The 20741-nt window shown below is 39.7% G+C and overlaps 1 long non-coding RNA gene across 1 annotated transcript in view; it reads left to right on the plus strand.

The window, feature by feature from the left end:
- The first annotated feature begins 1443 nt into the window (after positions 1 to 1443).
- Positions 1444 to 20741, plus strand: part of LOC138756262 (uncharacterized) — a 59268-nt gene continuing 39970 nt past the window's right edge. Inside the window, exon 1 of the long non-coding RNA XR_011352924.1 lies at positions 1444 to 1607. This is a non-coding gene — a long non-coding RNA (uncharacterized lncRNA). The remainder of the gene's footprint in view (positions 1608 to 20741) is intronic.

The following is a 20741-nucleotide window of genomic DNA, read 5'->3' on the forward strand; positions in this document are numbered from 1 at the left end:
ACTTCCTTTGTCCATCCTGGAAAGCAAAATTCTTCTGAAGCCTTAGAGTCATACAATACCGAATAGACTCTTCAGCCTAACTTGTCCGTGGTTACCATGTTGGCATTCTGGGCTATCTGTGTTGACATTTGCCTGCATTCGGTTGATATCTTTCAAAATCCTTCCTATCCATTTATCTGTCCAAATGTCATTTAACAGCTTTTTCAGTTTCTTCTGACAGCTTGGCCCAGATACAGACCACCCTCTGAGAGAAAAAAAAGATGCACCTCAGGTAGCTCTTAAATCTCTGCCCTCTCACCTTAAATCCTCCAGTCAGGGAATCACATCCTTACAGGACAGTGCTGCTCCCTTTGCCCTGCCACCCACCATTTTATGCAGGTGCCTACCTGCTTTTTGATCATAGCCGAAGAGTTCAGGCCCAAAATATGGATTATGTATCTTTGCCATAAAGGACACTATGTCTCCTGCTGAGTTTCTCCAGCTATTTTGATTATTAAACTACAATCACAGCATCTGCAGATGTTCTTGTTTAACAACATGTTGATCAATCTCTCATCAAGTCAACTTTATTTATCATTCATACCCATGTTTGCATGGTAGGATAAAATAGCATTTCTCCAAGACCACAGAGCATATTTACATAGATATAAGTTAGGAAAGTAGTTAACACATTAAAATATTAAGGTGCTAAGACATATACACTGAAAGTCCACGGCACACTATCCACATCTGTACTGGGAGTTCAGGAGCCTGAAGGCTTGGGGAAAAAATGCTGATTCCCACTCTGGTTGGGAGGTCCTGATGCTACGATACCTCCTTCCAGATGGCAGAATAGTTTACATGCGGGATGTGTGGAGTCTTTTCACAATGTTTGTTGTTTTCCACCTGCACAAAGTGTAGTCGATGTTCTTCATGCTAGGAAAAGGTTCCCCAATGGTCTTTTCTGCTGATTTCACATCTTCTGCAGGGTTTTATGGTCCAAGGTGGTACAGCTTCCAAACCAGGTGGTGATACAGTTACGCAGGAGCCTCTCAATACATCCTCTGTAGAATGTAGTGAGGATGGAAGGTGGGACATGAATTTTCATCAGCCTTCACAGGAAGTAGAGGTGCTGCTGGAGCTGGTTTTAAGAGACCAGGAGAGATTCTCCACCAGGTTCACTCTGAGGAATTTTATACTCTTGACAATCTCAACAGTAGAGCCGTCAATGGTCAGTGCAACATGGTCCCGCTGGATGCTCCTAAAGTCAACAACCATCTCTTTTGTCTTTTTTTTTTAACATTCAGATATAGGATGTTTGCTCTGCACCAGTTTGTTAGTGTCTGAACTTTGTCTCAGTCTGCTGCCTCCTTGTTCTTACTGATAAGGCCCATCACTGACTTGTCAGCAGCATACTTGATGATGTGGTTCAAGGTGTGTTTGACAGCACAATCATGGGGCAGATGAGTTAATGGCAGCAGATTGAGCACACAGCCCTGTGGGGCCCCCGTGCTCAGTGCGATGGTCTTGGAGGTGCTGTTTCCAATCCGGACTGCCTGAGGTCTCCCCATCAGGAAGTCGAGCTTCCAATTGCAGAGGGAGTTGTTTAGACCCAACTTCCTTATCAGGTACTGAGGTATGATCTTGTTGAATGCCGAACTGAAGTCAAAAAAGAGAATTTGAATATACAAGTCTTTATTTTGTAGGTGGGTGAGGGCTAGATGTAGGGCAGTGGTGATAGCATTGTCAGTGGAGAGGTTGGGTCTATATGCAAACTGCAGGGGGTCCAGTGAGGGTGGCAGCAGGTGATTGAGCATCTCGAAGCACTTCATGGCAATGGACGTGAGTGTAACAGTACAGTAATCATTGAGGCAGGTCACAGACAACTTCTTTGGTACAAGGACAAAGCTGGTGGCTTTGATGTAGATGGGGACCACAGTGCTACTCAAGGTGATGTTTAAGATGCTGGTGAGAACATCTGCTAGCTGAACTGCACAGCCCCTGAGCACCCTGCTGGGAATGTTACCCAGTCCAGCAGCTTTCCTTGGGTTGACTTTGCCTATTTCTCTCTTAACATCAGCCATTTTAAGACACAGCACCTGACGTTTGGAGGAGGGGTGGTCTTCTCCCTGCCACATCACTTCTCCCTTCAAACCGTGCATAGACGTTGTTCATCTGGGAGGGAGGAATCACCAGCACAAGAAGATGGTGTCGTCTTGTGGTTAGTGATATCTTGGATCCACTTCCATGTGTCGTGTGTTGTTGCTGTCCAGGAAGTGGCTGTGAATGCGCTGGGCCTGTGCATGCTTTGCCTCCCTGATTATCTTAGACAGCTTAGCTCTTCCAATAGCTAGGGGTACCTTGTTGCTCTGAAGGCCGCGTCTCGGTTCCTGAGTAACACATACACCTCCACAGTCTTCCAAGGGTTCTGATTAGGACTAGTAGTGATGAACCTGGACATAGTGATGCCTTCAATACACTTACTAATGTAGCTGGACCAGATAGTGGTGGGATGTGCTACAAGTCTTTACACCATTCTCCTTATTTTGGTCCTCTATCTCTGAATTTTCTCGGGAAGCTTCCTATATTATCATTGGCAACATCACAGTTAGCTGCCACCATGGATTAGACTGAAACATGAAAGTCTGCAGATGGTGTGATTATAGGAAAAAGACAAAAATGTTGGAGGAACACAGCAGGTCCTGAAGTGTCCATAGGAGGTAAAGATATCTAACCGACATTTTGGAGATGAGCTCTTCTTCAAGGTATGAGCAAAGAGCAGGAAGGCACCTGAATAAAAGAGCAGAGGAGAATGGAAGAAAGGGTAGGGGGAGGAGCACAAACCAACAGTCAATGGGTGATAATTGGACATGGAGAGGAAGATAGAAGAAAAGTGAGAATTGATTGGCAGAGATGGTATGTGAATGCAAAGCAGAGCTAGAGTGAAAGAGACAGAGGAAAAGGGTAAGAGAGAGAGAAAGAGAGAAAGCAAAGGAGAAATAGAGATGGGGAAGGGAAGAGATGCAGGCGAGGGGGAGGGGTGTAATGTAAACCAAAGAAAACAAAGTTAATGCCATCTGGTTTGAGAGTGCCAGATGGAATATGAGGTGTCACTCCTCTAATTTTCTGGTAGTCTTGATTGTAGGGTTGGATTTGCTCCAATATGGCTGCCTTAAGCATGCCGTAAGGTATTGTTTCATCCCGATTAAGGAACACATCTACTTTGCAACCGATCTGCTCTGGGAGGAAACCCATGAGCAAGCTGAACTTTGTCCTCTGAGTATTGGCATTCAATGACTGGAAACATGCCTCCACGGTCGAAAACCACACTCGTATTAATTGCATAGAAGGTTGAGACTTTGAGCTTGACCTCCTCAACTGCTGCTGTAATGATTTTAGTGTCAGGCCTTTCCATCTTCACCAGGTACATGCTGTGAAGCAATAGGGTGACCAGTTGTAGGAACTGCTGAACTCTCACCACACAAATACAAAGGATTCACACAATTTCTTTCAGCAAACAAACCTTGTGTCATTTATTCTCTGTTTTCCACCAAAACCCAGTAAAAACATAATGCTGGAGAAACTCAGCAGGTCAAACAGTGTATTTTATTCTTTTTCTTTCTTTTCTTTCTTTGGCTTGGCTTCGCGGACGAAGATTTATGGAGGGGTAAAAAGTCCACGTCAGCTGCAGGCTCGTTTGTGGCTGACAAGTCCGATGCGGGACAGGCAGACACGGTTGCAGCGGTTGCAGGGGAAAATTGGTTGGTTAGGGTTGGGTGTTGGATTTTTCCTCCTTTGCCTTTTGTCAGTGAGGTGGGCTCTTCTTCAAAGGAGGTTGCTGCCCGCCAAACTGTGAGGCGCCAAGATGCACGGTTTGAGGCGTTATCAGCCCACTGGCGGTGGTCAATGTGGCAGGCACCAAGAGATTTCTTTAGGCAGTCCTTGTACCTTTTCTTTGGTGCACCTCTGTCACGGTGGCCAGTGGAGAGCTCGCCATATAACACGATCTTGGGAAGGCGATGGTCCTCCATTCTGGAGACGTGACCCATCCAGCGCAGCTGGATCTTCATCGAGTGTATTTTATATAGCAAAGGTAAATGTACAAAACCAACATTTTATGCTTGAGTCTGTCATCAAGGTATGTCAGCAGGTCCTTGAACAAAATGGTAGAGGAGAGGGCAGCAGGAGGAGGATGGTCCCAAAGGGAGGAGGTAATATGTAGATAAAGGAAGGAAGACAAACCAGTAAACAGAGGGAGGAGGGATGGTTCTATGAATGGAGAGGGAAGGGGGCGGAGCTGGAGGAAAGAAGACAAATGGAAAAGGGAAGGGAGGGAGAATAGGCCAGCAGAACTTGTTTTACTTCATTCTTTCCATAAAGCACATGCCCCTGCACTGACTGATTCCCTCCTTTCCCCACAGAGAGCCACGAGGCTGCACTTACCCCATTGTTGGTCTACACATGCTCGTTTGCACACTCGAGCATCACCTCCATTGTGTCACCTGTGGCAACCAGCCCAATGCAAAGACTGGGTGGGCGTGTGGCTGCAATAGCCTAGTCGGCATGGGAAGAGGCAGGGAATTGAAATGATTGTCACAGAATGATCCCTGCCATTGTGGCAGACAGAGCCGAGGTTCTTACAAAGTGAACTCTCAGTCAGCGTCCAGCCTTTCCAATGTATAGGAGACCACAAAGGGAGCACAGGATAAAGCAGACCACCCCCTCTGACCCAGAAGTGAAGCATTGCTTCAATTGGAAGGACTTCCTGGGGCACCAAATGTAGATGAGGGAGGAAGTGTGGGCACCAGTGCAACACTTACTGTGGACAAAAGGGGAGGTGATAAGGGGGTGACCCATGGGAAAGGAGGAGTGAATGGTGAAGTCAAGGAGAGACCAGTCCACATGGAAGGTTGAGAGGGGAAGATGTGCCCAATGGTGTGATAACACAGCAGGTGACAGAAATGGCAGAGGGTGATATGCTGGATGCGGAGGTCAGTATGAAGACAGGCAAGGACCAGGGGAATCCCAGCTTTGTAGCATGTAAAATATAGGGCAGATGCGTGGGTAATAGAGCATATGTGGTTGAGGGCAGAGTTGATAGTAGTGGAGGGGAAGTCATGTTTTTTGAAGGAGGAGGATGTAATGATAGTGATCATGTTTGCAGGGCCACTAGCAAAGCTTTGATTATAATTCTTGTTTGATTAGACTTGGCTGATAGCAGGTGGCTGACACAGAGCAAGAGGCAGTATATTAGATCTGTAATGAGGCCTGCCTCATGGTGCTGTTTACAACAACTTTAAAGTAAAGAACCTTTTTGTTCATCCATGTGTTATCTCAGAACTCAAACATACAAATACAAGATGAAACAGAGGACAGATCAGATGATCCCACATAGAAGACCTTGTCCTGGGAGCAGATATAACAGAGAAGGAAGAATTGCAGTGGAAACAGCAGAGGATGATATGATATGTATTAGAGATTCTCTAATCAAGATTATCTTGATAATTTTAGGCAGGGACCCATGCCCTTCTGGATAATAATCATTGTCTTAATAACCAGTCAAGGTGGTGAGGGTGAGCTTGTTCATCTCCAGTTGTGCTCTTCCATGATCCACAGAAGTATAGGGGAAGCATTGCTTCTCAATTTTGGAAAGATTGGTGTGGCAGGAAATTCATTGCACGTTTATGAAATGAGAACTGCCTACAAATTCAAACTCCTATTTTACTATCGCTGCCTTGCAGCTTTCCAAAATTGTATGGTTTCTAAGATCTACCCAAGGATTGCATATCACCCACAGCAGCCTGAAAGGAATTGATGGTAAACAAGTTTCATACACAGCAATAACCTTGACAACCCTGCTTTGATGTTATTCTGTTTATATCATTTGTCTTTGTTCTGACACAAAGTCCTTGATGAATCTAAATCTTTTTATTAAGGGCTCCCCACATGAGATTGCAGGATCTGCATAGCCTATACTCCCTTCTGTCAAAGACTGTGCTTGATATCTGATGCTGCCTTGCTCTAATTTTCTGTCTTTGTCATTTTTTTTCCAAATTTCTTTCAACATAAGAAATAAAACCACTGCCCGTGAAGAAGAATTCATTAATCTAGTTGGAAGTGTCAGAGAATAGAGTCATAGAATCATAGAGCATGGAAAGAAGCCATTCTGTCCAACTCATTCATGCTGATCTATCAACACACTTCTTTATTAACCCCATCACACATCACTCATCAATTGCCTTCCATGCCAAATAAATTCAAATGTTTATCCCTAAATTCCTTAAATGCTGTTAGTCACCCAGCTTCAACTATTCTCGCAGGAAGTGTATTCCAGGTATCACCATTCTATGTTTGAATCCCCTCAGATCCCATCTAAACCTTTTTCTCCTTTGGTCTTAAGATGAGGGGAAATTCCATGGTTTTCTCTAAGATGAGAGCCCATCTTCAGATATCAAAGTTATTATCTTTAACTCTTCATTTTAAACAGAAAGCAATTCTGTGCATTATTAACTTGTTGTCCATTATCTTTACCTCACACCAATTCTACTAGGTCTTGGGTCTGTTTGATTGCAGTACCTTAAATCAGTGGTTCTCAACCTTTTTCTTTTCACTCAAATACCACTTAAAGTATTCCCTAAGCCATAGGTGCTCTGTGATTAGTAAGGGATTGCTTAAGGTGGTATATGAGCAGAAAGGAAAAAGGTTGAGAATCACTGCTTTAAATGGAAGAAGTAGAAAGATCTCTGCAACCTACTTCTTCCATTTAAAGCAATGATTCTCAACCTTTTTTCTTTCTGCTCACATACCACCTTAAGCATTATAAGAAGTAAAGAACTTGGACTCAATTTGGATGGAGCACAAAAATGATTTATTATGATAGCCTTAGCTGTAGTAAAAAAATGTATTATATCAACCTGGAAATTAGAAGATAGCATGAGAATACAGCAATGGTACATAGAAATGAATAAATGTATTCCATTGGAAAAAATAACATATAATTTAAGAAATAACATCACAGTATTCAAACAAATTTGGGAACCGTACATGGAACACAACAGAGAAGTCCTACTGCGGACCTCCATCCCCTAAAATGACAGAAGGAGAAGAAGACGAAAAGAACTGACTCAGTATGTAAAGTAGAAGACACAAATTTCTTGTTTATTTTCATTGTGTGATGACATCGTTTAATGAATTTAATGCATCATATATGTTGAACATTGAGTGAGTGGGGGGGGGTGAAAGAGGGAGGGAAGGGAGGGGGGGAAAGTGGAGGAAATGACACTGTATATTCAAGAGGGAAATGTTTGTGTGCATTTTGGTCAGTATGGTTCATAGTGTGAAAAATAAATTAAAAAATTTTAAATTGGGAAAAGTAGGAGAAGAAAATCAGCATCACTACAGTGACCAAGATTGTGACTGAAATGGTCGGAGGCCACATAGATGGAAGGATAAAATTATGTGGTATACTGCAAAGTATTGTGTAAGGCAGATATATATCTCTACCCCATCAAGGGAGTCAAACCTGGTCTATGCAACAGGGTACATGTTATGAATCACCAAAAGCCCCTGATGAGTCACATGTTAATTGGAGCTCATTGTCCATTCCTCGATCATTGTCCATTCCTCGTAGCATTACCATGATAACCAAAGGTTTTACTGAACAACAGGAATACACTTCCTAAGAGAATGGTTGAAGCTGGGAGACTGATAGCTTTTAAGGACTTTCGGAACAAATATTTGAATTGCTTTGGCATGGAGGGCAATGACCAGTGGTGTGTGATAGGGTTAATACAGAAGGATGTTGATGAGTCGGCTTAAAGGAGTTGAGCAGAATTGCCTGTTTTCATGACCTTCTATGACTCTATGGTACTTTAATTAATTAAGAAACAAAAAAAATTAAACATGTAAACATACAGCAGGCTGACATGGTTGCCATCACTGTTATAGCACCAGTGATCGAGACCAGGGTTTGAATTCCGCGCTGTCTGTAAGAAGTTTATACATGCTACCCATGTCTGTGTGGGTTTTCACTGGGAGCTCCGGTTTCCTCCTACCGTTCGAAACATATTGGGGGTTGTAGGTCAATTGGGTGTAATTGGACGGCATGGGCTCATGGGCCCAAGGGACCTGTTACCGTGCTGTTTGACTGATTTTTTTTTAATGTTTCATGATTTTTAAAAAAATCCTTTTCTATTTTTCATTTCCATCTTTCCATTCTCTTGCGGGGAAACTGTATGAATTATGATTATTTTTAAGCAGACTTATAGAAAATTAGGCTATATACAGTAGATCATTCAATGCATCTGGCTCTGAACAACATTTATTTCCAATGAAAATTCAGTGAGATAAGTCAGTTTCTTCTTTATTTTTTCATTTAATTTTTTGCATCTGTATGATAGACCATAGGAAGGTATTTTTGCTTGTTTTACTTTATGGTTGAGAAATACAAATGTCTTCAAATATGAGCCTGTTCACAGGCTGTGCACTGAATGCTCCTTATCTCCCAGCTTGGAAATGTCATTGCTCAGCTGTATATTTATCGTTATCAGGTGATCCATTCTCTTAATAAAATCTGCTTCCTCTTCCTTTTGAGCTGCCACAAACTCTTTCCACACTGTTCCTTCGGCTTCGAGCTATTGATGATAAAAGCCTCAGGATGGTGTGTTACTTTAATCTGCCTGTCATAATCATATTAAAAGCTGCATCTCTTCTCTGAACCCTGTCTGTCTCCCAGAAACAAGATGAAAACAGCCCAGTTAATGTTTGGAGAAGTAAAAGAATTGTGTAGTGTTTGCACCATCAAAGCATGATGCTTGGCCTGAAAGGTTCAAATTGAAATTCCACGTGAGCCAAATAATTTAATAAATTACCAGTGATTTGCCAATATTTTCACTGCAGCCCAGTCATTTTCAACCTTTTTATTTCCACTCCCATACCACCTTTAAGGAATCCCTAAGCCATCGGAGCTCTGTGATTAGTAAAGGATTGCTTAAAGTGGTATGGGAGTGGAAATAAAAAGGTTGAGAACCACTGCTGTAGCCTTTCAAAAAGTATACAATGTTACCAACAGGACCTAATAGCCTGAAAATGCCTGAGATTGTCTGATATTGGAAGCTCCACAGGATCAGGACTGGTCAGTACTTGGATGGGAGACCATCTAGGAACATGAGGTGCTGTTAGGGCACTGGACAAAGAATTATGTGACAATACTAGAACCTTTACCTTTAAACTCCATTATAAGTTAAATGCAAGTGGTAAAATTGATCATAATGTCATTAGTTTCAAGTTAATTATGGAGAAGGATAGTTCTGGGTCTTGGGTTGAGATTTTAAATTGGAGAAAGGCCGATTTTGAGGAAATAAGAAAGGATCTAGAATATGTGAATTGGGATAAGTCATTTTCAGGCAAGAATGTGTGAGGCAAGTGAAGGACCTTCAAAGGTGAAAGTTTGAGTGTACAGAATTTGTATGTTCCTTCCAGAGTGAAAGGCAAGGATAGCAGGAATGGGCAACCTTTGCTTTTGAAGGATATTGGGCATCTGGTTCGGAAGAAGAAAAAAACCTGTAGCAGGTTTGGGCAACATGAAGCAAATGAGGCAGTTAAGGAGCATAAAAAATACAAGGAAAGCCTCAAGAAAAATATCAGGAAAGCTAAAAGAAGACATGAGGTTGCTTTGGCAGACAATGTGAAGGAAAATGATAGTAAGGGACATAATTGGTCCCCTTGAAGATCAGAGAAGTTGGCTTCATATGAAGCCAAAAGAGATGGGGGAGATCTTAAATGTCCCCCCCCCCACCCTTAGTATTTGCTCAATTAACTCAATAAAAATATTTTAAAATGATAAGTGAAATTGACACAGTCATGCAAAGTTAGGAAAAAAGCAGCGATGTCATGGAACCTATATAGAAGAGGAGGTGCTTGCTGTTGTAAAGGTAGATAAATCCCTAGGGCCCAACAAGATATTCCTTTGGACTTTGAGGAAAGCTAGTGTAGAAATTCCAGGGGCTCTCACAAAAAATGTTTAAAATGTCCTATCCATGAGTGTGATGCTGGATGATTGGAGGGAAGATCACATGGTTTTATTGCTTAAAAGAAACCCTGGAAATTATAGGCCAGTGAGCCTGACACCAATACAAGGTAAATTATTGGGAAGTGTTCTAAGAGATTGGATATACAATTATTTGGATAGGCAGGGACTGATTAGGAATAATCAACATGGCTTTGTGCATGGTAGGCCATGTTTCACCAATCTTACAGGGTTTATTGAAGAGGTTAAAGGAAAGTTGACAAAGGAAAGGCTGTGGATGTCGTCTACATGGATTTAGTTAGACCTTTGACAAGGACCCATATGGGAGTTTAGTCAGGAAGGTTCAGGCACTAGGTATTCATGGTGAAGCAGTGAACTGGATTTGACAATGGCTAGACAGAAGAAGCCAGAGAGTATATATGGATGATTGCTTTGTAGACTGGAGGCCTCTGGCTAGTGGTGTGCTGGGACTATTGTTGTTTGTCATCTACATCAATCATCTGGATGATAGCGTTGTAAAATTATATCAACAAGTTTACAGATAACACTAAGATTGGAGGTACTATAAACAGTGAAGAAGGTTTCTAAAACTTGCAGATGGGTCTAGACAAGCTGGAAAAATTGGCTGAAAAATGGAATGGAGTTTAATGCAGACAAGTGTGAGGTGTTACATTTTGTAAGGACAAATCAAGAAAGGACATACATGGTAAATGGTACGGAACTGAGGAGTGCGGCAGAACATAGGGATTGGGGAATAAAGGTGGATAGGGTTGTAAAGAAAGCTTTTTGGCATATTGGCCTTCATAAATCAAAGTATTGAGTATAGGAGTTGGGATGTTATGATAAAGTTGTTTAAGACATTGATGAGGCCAAATTTGGAGTATTGTGTGCAGTTTCGGTCACCTAACTACAGGAAAGATATCAATAAGATAGAAGGAGTGTAGAGAAGATTTACTTGGATGTTGTCCAGACTTCAGGAAGTGAATTACAGGGAAATTTTGAGCAGGTTAGGACTTTATTCCCTAGAGTCTGGAAGAATGAAGGGAAATTTCATAGAGGTATTTAAAATTATGCATGAGATAGAATAACTGTAGGTAGGCTTTATCCACTGAGGGAAGGTGAGACACAAACTAGAGGACATGAGATAAGGGTGAAAGGAGAAAAAATTTAGGGGGATCAGAGAGTGGTGGAAGTGTGGAACGAGCTGCCAGCTGAACTGGTGTATGAAGGCTCAATTTTAACATTTAACAAGAATTTGGACAGGTACTTGGATGGGAGATGTATGGAGGGCTATGTACTGGGACTAGGCAAAGAAAAAAGGTTTTGGCTTAGGCTAGAAGGGCTGAAGAAGCCTGGTTCTTTGCTGTAATAGTTCTAAATGTTGGCACAGCTTGTTTTAATGAGTGCTCTATCTGTAGTTATAGATTGATTTGATGTTCATCTTTGTTCTGGGCGGATAACTTTAAAGCAACAAACAACACCAAAAATCTCAAAATTTGGCAGTATGCTGCTTGGAGTATTTGAATTATAAATTCAAATTGGTCTCATGCTGGTATTTCTTCTGAGAGGATTTTCCAGCTTACACTCGGACGTCCTCTGCCCTTATGGACTTTCATTAAGGGTTTTTATTGTAAAACACTGTCTTTACATCTTGAAGCTGATAACAGAAGATACAACTGGGCAAGATACTTTTTCACTTCATGTATTTGCAATCAGCATCAAAGAATATCCCAACAAAGGGCCAATGAACTATATGGCATGATGCTTTCCTTATACAATATCTAGTATTACACTACTATCACTGAGGTATCTGAGCAGCCAATCATTCTACAGAGTGCAAGCCGACAGCAAAATTGTGAAGAAAATCATACTTTTTAAGGAAAAATATAAGCATGATTCAAATTTCTACATCAAATTAGGGATATACACTGCCATCCATAATGTTTGGGGCAAAGGCACTTGTTCCTTCGTTTGCCCCTATGCTCCACAGTTTTAAATTTGTCATCCAACAATTCACATGCAATTAAAGTGCACATTCTAGATTTTATTTAGGGTTATTTGTGACATTTTACTTTGACCATGTAAAACTTTTGGCACTTTATATGCATAGTCTTCTTATTTCAGATTTGGCTTCATGTAAGTACTCAGGTATGTTTAATTGCTTCATTGGTGCAGGTATAAGTGAGCTAGACTTGCCTCTAAGCTTTTGATCACTTTTGGAGTAGGTAGATGGCATTTTTCAACATGAGGAATAGAGTTGTGTAAATGAAAGTCAAAGAAGCCATCATGAGGCCAAAAAGCAAGAAGAAAACAGTAAAAGACTTCACCAAAACATTAGGATTACCAAAATCAACAGTTTGGAACATCATTAAGAAACAACATATTGTGAGCTCAGTAATTGCACCAGCCTTTGGTGTGAAAGGTAAATGGTTACCACTCAGGAAGGTTCTTGTCGGTTTTCAGAGAGAGATATGATGCTCATTGGACACAAACTGCTTCTTCTGATCAGCCATGTCAGTGTCTTGTTGAAGAAACTTGCACCATCAGGGGTTTCCAGGTATAACCTCGTTCTTTCACGTCACCACATATTTCCTTTATGTTTCCCGTATTGCAAGCGTAATATTAGGCAGCCAGTCCTCTCCTCTTGTATGGACTACAAGGGCTTTGAGCAGGCTAAACTAAGAACTCACAATCCATCTTCAAAATGAGGTTTTCCACAAGCTTTCCAGTTGGTCCTGCTGCTGCTGAACAGTAGAACTGTAACTAAATTATTTCTCCATTTCTCTCTCTCTCTCTCTCTCCTCTTTCCTCTCTCTCTCTCTCTCTCTCTCTCTCTCTCTCTCTCTCTCTCTCTCTCTCTGTGGTATTCCAAGGAGGAATTCCACTGTTGGTGACAGAAAAATTCTCATCATAATGAAGAAAAATCCCCAGAAGTATGTCTGACAGGTCAGAAACACACTTCAGCAGGCTCATGTGGATATGTCAATGACTAATGTCTGCAGTAGACTTCATGAACAGATACAAATCACAAGTTAGCCACAGAAAGGATAGCCAGATTACAGTATCCAAAGAAGTATTTAAAAGAGCCTGCAGAAATCTGGAAAAAGGCCTTGTGAACAGACAAAACAAAAATTAACCTAAGATTAATCAGCGTGATGGCAAGAACAAAGTGTGGAAGCATAAAGGAAATGCCCAAGAATCCAAGCATACCACCTTTGCCATGGTTTGCACTTGCATTGTAGCCTCTGTATTTCTGTTCATGAAGTCGTCTGCAGAGAGTAGTGATTGACACATTCACCCCTGCCTCCTGAAGAGTGTTCCTGATTGGGGAATTTTCTTCATTATGATGAGAAATTTTCTGTCACCAACAGTGGAATTCTTCCTTGGAATACGAGTCCCTTTACAATTACTGTGCTCACAGTACACTCGTTCTTCTTAATGATATTTCAAACTGTTGATTTTAGTAATCCTAAGGTTTGGCAATGTCTCTGATTGCTTTATTCTTGTTTTTCAGCCTCATAATGGCTTCTTTGACTTTCCTTGGCCTAACCCTGTTCCTTATGTTGAAAAATGGCAATTACAGACTCCAAAGTTGATCAAAAACTTAGAAGCAAGCCTTATCCCTGCACCAAATGAAACGAATAATATACCTGAGTACTGGCAAATACCTGTGAAGATAAATGTCCCAAACATTATGGTACCCTGAAATGAGAAGTCTATGTATAAAAAGTGCTGCAATTTCTACATGGTCAAAGTGAAATATATAGAAATAACTTTGAATAAAATCTGGAATGTGCACTTTGATATATGTGAATTGTTTGATAACAAATTTAAAACTGTGGAGTACAGGGGCAAATAATGGGAAAAAAATGCCTTTGTCCCAAACATTATGGAGGGCACGGTACATGTATGAACATTTGTTTGAGTTATTTGAATGTGCACTCTGTAACTTGAAAACATTGCATTATATTGAAAGTAAGGTTCAGTGCCTTTAGAGTGCATACTCAAATAACTCAAACACATGTATTTACTCACAGGATGTGGGGATCACTGGCAATGTATTGCCCATCCTTGTGAAGGCAGTCCACAGATGTCAACCACATTAGCAAGTTTGGAGCTACACATAAGGCAAGTTGAGAAAGAATGTCAGATTTCTTTCAGTGAGCATCCATGAACCACTTAGTTTTGTTTTAATGACAATGCAATAGTTTAATTATTAATGTTCTGGACCCTTGATCCGGAGACAAGGTTTTAAACCCAGGAGTGTTGGCCAGGAATTTAACTTAAAGAGAATAAATAAATTTAAATAATTAAAGTATTTCAGTATCCTTTCCTTTTAAAAATTATAAATTATAAAACAAATATATCACAAAAATGTTTTTAGATAGTTATTTGGACTACATCATGGTAACAGGCCATTTCAGCGCACAAGCCAATGCTGTCCAATTACAATTAATCTACAACCCTTCGTACATTTCAAATCGTGGGAGGAAACCAGAGCCCCTGGGGAGAAGCCACTCAGACATGGGGAGAATGTACAAACTCCTTAAAGAGAGTGTGGGGTGGGGGTTGGACCTGTCCCAATTGCTGGCACTGTAACAGCATTGAAATAACAGGATATTAAAAATTATTGTAAAAGGTAGAAGGATCCATAGACTGCCAAATATATGGAATAAAGATAATTTATTCTCTCTGAGTGGGACAAGACTCCATAAATACTGGCAATAATTTTTCTGCTAAACATTTTGATTAGCTTTCAAATGTGTTGCCAAGATTCCTGCTTGCATCAAACCAAAACCTCTTTAAGATAGAGTCATGAAGTTTTGCACCAAAGAAGCAGATGCTTTTGCTCAATTAGTCCATACCAACCAAGATATCTACCCAAGTTAGAAATATTTGTATGCATTTGTCCCAAACCTACTGTGTAAAAAAGGTGCTCCTCATGTCTTTCCCCTCTCATCTTAACTGCATACATTCTAGTTTTTAAACTCTATTCTCATGGAAAAAAAATACATTTTTTTTTCTTGTGTGCCCCTCATAATTATAAGTTGTCTCCTTTGTCTCCTTTGTTCCAGGGACTGTTGGTTCATCAATGCAAGGACTTGAAAATCAATCATATGTTACTTGTGCTAAATATGTTTATATAATGGCATTATTTTCCACCTTCAAAGTTCATTTCTGATGTGCTGAGATGGTATACAAGGACTGAGGGATAGAAACAGGTGTTGCTTTGGTCATGTGATTGCTGAAGTGGTTCCACAATATGAGGTCCATTAAAAAGATTCTTTGTCATTCTGCAGTGAGAAACAATTTTGCTTGGTAGTCTAACTCTCTAAGACTGATCTGCCAAACCTTCTCCAGATCAGATACGATTCCTAATGCAATACCCATGACTAACCATACCCTTTCTGAAAACAACACCTTGGAAGTAAAGTAATGAATATTCAATTTTTTTTAAAGAAAAGGTAAAGTCCAGAAAATTTGCAAATATTTCAGAAAGTCTTCCAAAATGTTTATTTTCTCTTCTGTGAACTTTCAGTTGCTGATGAACACAGAAAATGGGATGGTATTTTAGATAGTACTCAAAATCTTCAGCATTTACTCAAGCACTAGGCATGTTAATGCCATGGAGCTTTATTACTGTGTCTAAACGGGCAACTTAAATGCCAATTACAATTCTCTTGATAAACAGTTATAACAAATATTTCAATTCCATTATCAAGAAGGAGTCTTACATGTAAACATAGCCCATTATTTAAATGTTTGTTCCAGCTCAAAATATTTTCTTCACCATATTGAATTAATATAAAAGAAAATACTGCAAATCACCTTCATTAGATTTCAGAATTATTGTGTGGGTACATACATGATATTATCACATACAAGATTCCTTTTTCCCTGTGGGCATGGCAGAATTACCACTAATTAATTGTGAAAAAAATAAACTGTACACAGCATAAACATGTAAACAAGTAAAAAAAAACTATATACAGATAACGAATGTAAACAGACCGACGGTGTAATACAGAGAGAACAAAGAAAATCAATGAAGTGCAAAACTAAGAGTCCTTAAATGAGTCTCTGATTGACTTTGTCATTGACAATTCTGATGGTGGAGGGGTAGAAGCAGTTCCTGAACCTGGTGGTGTGAGACTTGTGGCACCTATACCTCGTTCCTGATGGCAGCAGTGAGAACAGAACGTGTGCTGAATAGTGAGGGTCTTTGATGATTGCTGTAGCATTCCATATAGATGTACTCAATAATGGGAAGGGTTTTGCCTGTGATGTCCTGGGCTATGCCCACTACGTTTTGGAGGACTTTACGCTCAGTTTTTAAAGGTGTCTACATACCAGACCATGATGCATCCGATCAGCACACTTTGCATCACATCTCTGTAGAAATTTGCCAGGGTTTCTGGTGTCATATCAAACCTCTGCAAACCCCTGAGGAAGTAGAGGTGCTGACATGCTTTCTTCATGATGCCATTGGTGTGTTGGGACCAGGAAAGATCCTTGGAAATAGTGACTCCCAAGAACCTAAATTTGCTCACTCTTTTCCCCAATGATCACTGGATTGTATACCTCTTCCTCTTCTTTCCTGAAGTCAACAATCAGCTCCTTAGTTTTGTTAACATTGAGTCCAAGGTTGTTGTTGGTGCACCATTCAGCCAAATTTTCAGTCTCCCTCCTGTATGCTGACTCATTATCTTCCTTTATAAAACCAACTACTATGGTATCATCGGCAAATTTGTAGATGGTGTTATTGTCGTACCAAGCTACACAGTCGTAGGTGTAAACTGAGTAGACAGGCCTCTGGTGCTCCAGTATTGACATTCTTACCAATCTTCACTGATTGTGGTCTGGAAGTGAGGAAATCCATGATCCAATTACACACTGGGGTGATAGCTCCTTGGAGTTTGATGATCAGTTTTGAGGGGATAATGGTGTTAAATGCAGAACTGTTGTCGATAAAGACCATCCTGATTTATACGTCTTTTCTGTCCAGGTGTTCCAGGGTTTTGTGTAGAGTCAGTGATATGGCACTTGTCGTAGACCTGTTTCTATGATTAGTGGTCTGGAACAGATCCATGTTGCTGCTCAGACAGGAGTTGATATGCTTCATCACCAGCCTTTGAAAACACTTCATCACAGCTGATATAAGTGTTACTGGTCGATAGACATTAAGGCAGGTTACTGTACTCTTCTTGGACATTGCTATGATTGACGCCTGTTTGAAACAGGTGGGTAATTCCATGTAACACAGATGTATGCTAATCTCTTGTCAAACCCTGGTATTTAGAAGTGAATGTTGTGGCACTCTACACTATTTCGATGACATGGCCCTACCATAAAATTTTAAAGGCTAGGTAATCTCCCAATAGCAAATTACAGGGTGAAACTGACAAAGATATGAGAACTAATGCTACGATTTGAGTTAACCAAAGATTCTTTAGTTCATTTTAAGGACAGTGAGGTCTCAATATGTAAGGAATAAACAGGCAATAAACATTATCTTCAAAATATATACAATTTTGTTCAAATTAAGCTTGATAGCATTGTCATGTCTGAAACTGAAATTTACTGGCTCAAATCTCATGCTTGTAACCTGAACACTAAAACATAGATGGACACTCCAGTACAATACTAAGGACATATTATGCCATTTCAATTCCATGCCCCATTCTCACGACATCATGACTGTCCATGGTCTCATGTACTGTCAAATTGAGGCCAACTGCTAATTGAAGGAATAACACCTAATATTCCATCTGGGCACTCTCCAAATAGATGACCTTACCAACAACTTCTCCAGTTTCCACTAGACCTCTGTCTTCTTTCCTTCAGCTCTAAACCACCTTCCCTCTCTATCCAACAAGCCATACGCTCCCCATCACTTCCCAGCTTTTTTTCCTCTTCTGCCCTCCTACCCCTGTTCATCTCTGACCTCTTATCGGTGGGCCTGGACATCTCCTCCTGTTCTCCCCCACCTTTTTTTTTAATTTTTTTTAAATTTTCACACTATGAACCATATTAACCAAAATACACACAAATATTTCCCTCTTGAATATACACAGTGGCATTTTCTCCCCTTTTAGCCCCTTCCTTCTATCCCTCCTTCCCACCCCCTTCCCTACCCACTAAACGTTCAACATATACAATACAATAAACCCATTAAACAATGTCATTACACAATGAAAATTAACAAGAAAATTGTGTCATCTACTTTTACACACTGGGTCAGTTCATTCCGTAGTCTTCTCATTCTGTCATTTTAAGGGGTGGAGGTCCACAGAAGGCCCTCTCTGTTGTGTTCCATGTACAGTTCCCAAATTTGTTCAAATACTGTGATGCTATTTTTTAAATTATATGTTATTTTTTCCAATGGAATACATTTATTAATTTCTATGTACCATTGCTGTACTCTCAGGCTCTCTTCTGATTTCCAGGTTGACATTATACATTTTTTTGCTACAGCTAAGACTATCATAATAAATCTTTTTTGTGCTTCATCCAATTTGAGAATTAATTCTTTACTTCTTATATTACTTAGAAGAAATATCTCTGGATTTTTTGGTATGTAGTTTTTTGTGATTTTATTTAATACCTGATATAGATCTTCCCAAAACTTTTCCACTTTCTCACATGCCCAAATTGCATGTACTGTTGTTCCCGTTTCCTTCTTACAGTGAAAACATCTATCTGATACTGTTGGGTCCCATTTATTTAACTTTTGGGGTGTGGTATATAGCCTGTTTGACCAATTATATTGTATCATGTGTAATTGTGTTTATTGTATTTCTCATAGTTCCAGAGCATAGCTGTTCACATTTTTCATTTTTTTTCTCTTTATGTTTAGATCTTGTTCCCACTTTTGTTTGGGTTTACAGCTTATTTCATCGTTCTCTTCTCTTGCAGCTTGATGTACATGTTTGTTATAAATCTTTTAATTATCATTGTGTCTGTAATCACATATTCAAAACTGCTTCCTTCTCAGAATCCCAGCCTGCTTCCCAATTTGTCCTTCCAGTAGGTTTTGAGTTGGTGGTATGCAAACATTGTACCATGAGTTATACCATATTTGTCCTTCATTTGTTCAAAAGATGATAAATTATTTCCCCAAAAAACAATTTTCTATTCTTTTGATCCCTTTCCTCTCTCAATCTTGAAAGGAAAATTTATCTATTGTGAAAGGGATTAGTTGATTTTACGTCAATAATAATTTTGGTAATTGGTAATTTGTTTTTTTTCCTATCTTCGTTAATCTTCTTCCAAATGTTGAGAAGATGGTGCAGTACTGGTGAACTTCTATATTGCACCAGCTTTACATCCCACTTATAAAGTATATGTTCTGTTACCTTCTCCCCTATTTTATCTAGCTCTAACCTGGTCCAATCTGGTTATGCCCTTGTTTGATAAAAATCTGATAGCTATCTTAATTGTGCTGCTCTATAATAATTTTTAAAGTTTGGTAGCTGTAAACCCCCTTGTTTGTACCATTCTGTTAATTTATCTAACGCTATCCTCAGTTTCCACCCTTTCCATAAGAATTTCCTTCTTATTTTCTTTAGCTCTTTGAAGAATTTCTCTGTTAAATTAATTGGTAATGATTGAAATAAGTATTGTATCCTTGGGAAGATATTCATTTTAATCCAATGTTCTAAGTCATCTTGTAATTTCTTCAGTAATGGCTGATAATTTAGTTTGTACAGATGGCCTAGATTATTATCTAGTTGTATATCTAGGTATCGGATTGCTTGTGTTTGCCATTTAAACGGTGATTCTTTCTTAAACTTTGTGAAATTTGCACTTTTCATTGGCATCGCTTCACTTTTAGTTGCATTGATCTTGTACCCCACTACTTCTCCATATTCCTTCAATTTCTTATGTAATTCTTTTATTGATAATTCTGGTTCTGTTAAGTATACTATGACATCATCTGCAAATAGACTGATTTTATATCCCTTCTCTTTTATTTTTATCCCTTTTATTTTATTTTCTGTTCTTATCAGTCCTGCCAAGGGTTCTATAGCTAAAGCGAACAGTGAGGGAGATAGTGGACATCCCTGCCTTGTTGATCTGCTTAATTTAAATTGGTTCGATATACATCCATTTACTGTCACCTTCGCCAATGGTCCTTTACATAATGTTTTAATCCAATTAATATATTTCTATAGTAGGTTGAACCCCTGTAGTACTTTGTATAAATAATTCCATTCTACCCTGTCAAAGGCTTTCTCTGCATCTAAAGCAACCGCCACTGTTGGTGTCTTATTTCCTTGTACTGCATGGATTAAGTTAATGAACATACAGATATTGTCCGTTGTTCATCTTTTCTTAATAAATCCAGTTTGATGTAGTTTTACTATTTTTGGTACACAGTTGGCCAATCTATTTGCCAATAGTTTTGCTTGTATCTTAAAATCTGAGTTAAGTAGAGATATTGGTCTATACGATGCTGGTGTTAGTGGATCTTTCCCCATCTTTGGTATTACTGTAATTATTGCTGTCTTACATGAATCTGGCATGTTTTATGTTTCTTCATTCTGGTTCATTACTTCCAGGAGAGGAGGAATTAATAAATCTTTAAATGTTTTATAGAATACTATTGTGAGTCCGTCCTCTCCAGGAGTTTTATTGTTCGGTAGCTTTTTTTAATATATCCCGTATTTCCTCTATTTCAAATGGTTTTATCAATTTGATTTGCTCCTCTTCTTGCAATTTTGATAGTTCAATT

Source organism: Narcine bancroftii, chromosome 3, assembly GCF_036971445.1.
Source record: "Narcine bancroftii isolate sNarBan1 chromosome 3, sNarBan1.hap1, whole genome shotgun sequence".
Taxonomy (NCBI): Eukaryota; Metazoa; Chordata; class Chondrichthyes; order Torpediniformes; family Narcinidae; genus Narcine; species Narcine bancroftii.